Genomic DNA, 2,500 nt, shown 5'->3' with positions numbered 1-2,500 from the left:
TCTCTTTTTCTTTCAGTGTAATATATATATATATATATATATATATATATATATATATATATTAAAATTTTTATAATTTAATTAGTCAATTAATCAAAATCAAAAAATAAAAGAAAGCAACAGGAATAGAAAAATACGAGACCTCATCGAATACTCCGTTCGTTAGGACAGACGCCCTTCCTTGAAAACAATGTACTTTCATCTCTCTCTCTCTCTTTGTCTCTTCCTCGCTCTGTTTTGCTATTTTTTTCTTAATTTTTCTGTATGCACGAGTACGCGTATGTACGTAATACGTATATGCCTTTTAACAAATGTAATATCGTTTGGTATCGATATATTTTATATATAGAAAGATCGTCGACGATCGAACGTGATGCGTGTTCCTGATCGTGACACCCTTATTTCAATATTGTAAATTTAATTTGTCAACGAGGTATAAACTCTATATTCATTTAAATACACATACATTGATATGTGTATGAATAATGCATATAAATCATAATACGCATTAAATGACACGTTTAAATGAAATCCCACATTAAAATTTACATTGTACTAGATACATATACTACATAAGAACAAGAAAGCAAAATTGAATATACCAAGATACTTTATTCTTCTTCTTCTTCTTCTTCATATTATTGTTGTTGTTATTATTGTTATTATTATCCTTATTGTATTTAGAAATCAATCATAATTGAAGATATTGGGAAATAAAGATGAGATTTCTTTCTTACTTTTCTTAACTGTTTCTTTTTCTTTTTCTTTTCTTTTATATGAATAATAAGAAATATAAGGTATCATAATCAGATACATATGTAATCTTCTTTAGTTTGAATGGGTTTTTGATATAATTGTACTTTGGACGGCTAATGCTTCCTTATCGAATTCCTTTTTGTCAAGAGCTAACAAAGTTTCTTTTCAATTTAATCTCGATATCGTTCTTTGTTTTATTCAAATTCTCGATTCCTTTACCCTTTTTCTTTCTCTCTCTCTCTCTCTCTCTCTCTCTCTGTATATATATATACATATTATATATAATATATAATACATATATATATCTGTATATATCTGAATCTGTATCAGAAATGAGTAACTCAGGGTTTATAAAAAAACATTATCATATACGTATTTATCCCCGTATCAATGCAAATACGACTTACATCTTGCATTGAAAAATGACAATTGTCGACTATAATTAGTGAATTTCTTAATCAGTGGTATTACATCTTACGTTGATACATTTGTGAAGAGCTTTGTTATCTACGGCCAGTTGAAAGGCATTTTAACTATTAACCGAAGTATTGAAATCTTTTATCAAAAGTCGTAACGTTAACGACAAACGAATAAAAGATTGTATTAGAGTTTATTTCCAAATTTCCAGCTCGGTGGTTGCCGAAAGACTGATCTCATACGATATTCGACCAAAATTAAATAAGATAAGGTGTATTTAGATACTTCAGCTTATATAGAAACATATAAACATTGTAATAAGATTTGCTTTGTATACGTCAGCTAATAAATGGTATAAACATTCTCTTTTTCTTTCAGTGTAATATATATATATATATATATATATATATATATATATATATATATATATTAAAATTTTTATAATTTAATTAGTCAATTAATCAAAATCAAAAAATAAAAGAAAGCAACAGGAATAGAAAAATACGAGACCTCATCGTAAACTTCGTTCGTTAGGACAGACGTCCTTCTTCGAAAACAATGAACTTTCATCTATCTCTCTCTCTCTGTCTCTTCCTTGCTCTATTTTGCTATTTTTTTCTTAATTTTTCTGTATGCACGTGTACGCGTACGTACGTAATACGTATATGCATTTTAACGAATGTAATATCGTTTGGTATCGATATATTTTATATACAGAAAGATCGTCGAGGATCGAACGTGATACGTGTACCTGATCGTGACACCCTTATTTCAATATTGTAAATTTAATTTGTCAACGAGGTATAAATTCGACATTCATTTAAATATATATACATTCATATGTGTATGAATAATGCATATTAATCATAATACGCATTAAATGACGTTTAATTGAAATCCCACATTAAAATTTACATTGTACTAGCTACATATACCACATAAGAACAAGAAAGCAAAATTGAATATACCAAGATACTTTGTTCTTCTTCTTCTTTTTCATATTATTGTTGTTATTATTATTGTTATTATTATTCTTATTGTCTTTATAAATCAATCATAATTGAAGATATTGGGAAATAAACATGAAATTTCTTTCTTAATCTTCTTAACTGTTTTTTTTCTTCTTCTTCTCTTTTATATGAATAATAAGAAGTATAAGGTATCATAATAGGATACCTATGTAATCGTCTTTCCTTTGAATAGGTCTTTGATATAATTGTACTTTGGATGGCTGATGTTTCCCTTATAGAGTGCCTTTTTGTCAAGAAGCTAACAAAGTTTCCTTTCAATTTAATCTCGATATCGTTCTATGTTTTATTCAAAATTC

At 27.3% G+C, this 2,500-nt stretch overlaps 1 long non-coding RNA gene across 2 annotated transcripts in view; it reads right to left on the bottom strand.

Annotated features, from left to right (window-relative positions):
- Window positions 1-2,500, bottom strand: part of LOC127071442 (uncharacterized) — a 41,506-nt gene that overhangs the window by 11,675 nt on the left and 27,331 nt on the right. Inside the window, exon 4 of one of the 2 annotated variants that reach the window (XR_007785054.1) lies at window positions 1,684-2,349. The exons of the other annotated variant lie outside the window; for it this stretch is intronic. This is a non-coding gene — a long non-coding RNA (uncharacterized LOC127071442). The remainder of the gene's footprint in view (window positions 1-1,683; window positions 2,350-2,500) is intronic. 2 annotated transcript variants of the gene reach the window in all.

Source organism: Vespula vulgaris, chromosome 21 (genome assembly GCF_905475345.1).
Source record: "Vespula vulgaris chromosome 21, iyVesVulg1.1, whole genome shotgun sequence".
Lineage (NCBI taxonomy): Eukaryota > Metazoa > Arthropoda > Insecta > Hymenoptera > Vespidae > Vespula > Vespula vulgaris.
The sequence above is the reverse complement of the archived record's forward strand: the minus strand, read 5'-3'. Positions and strand labels throughout refer to the sequence as shown.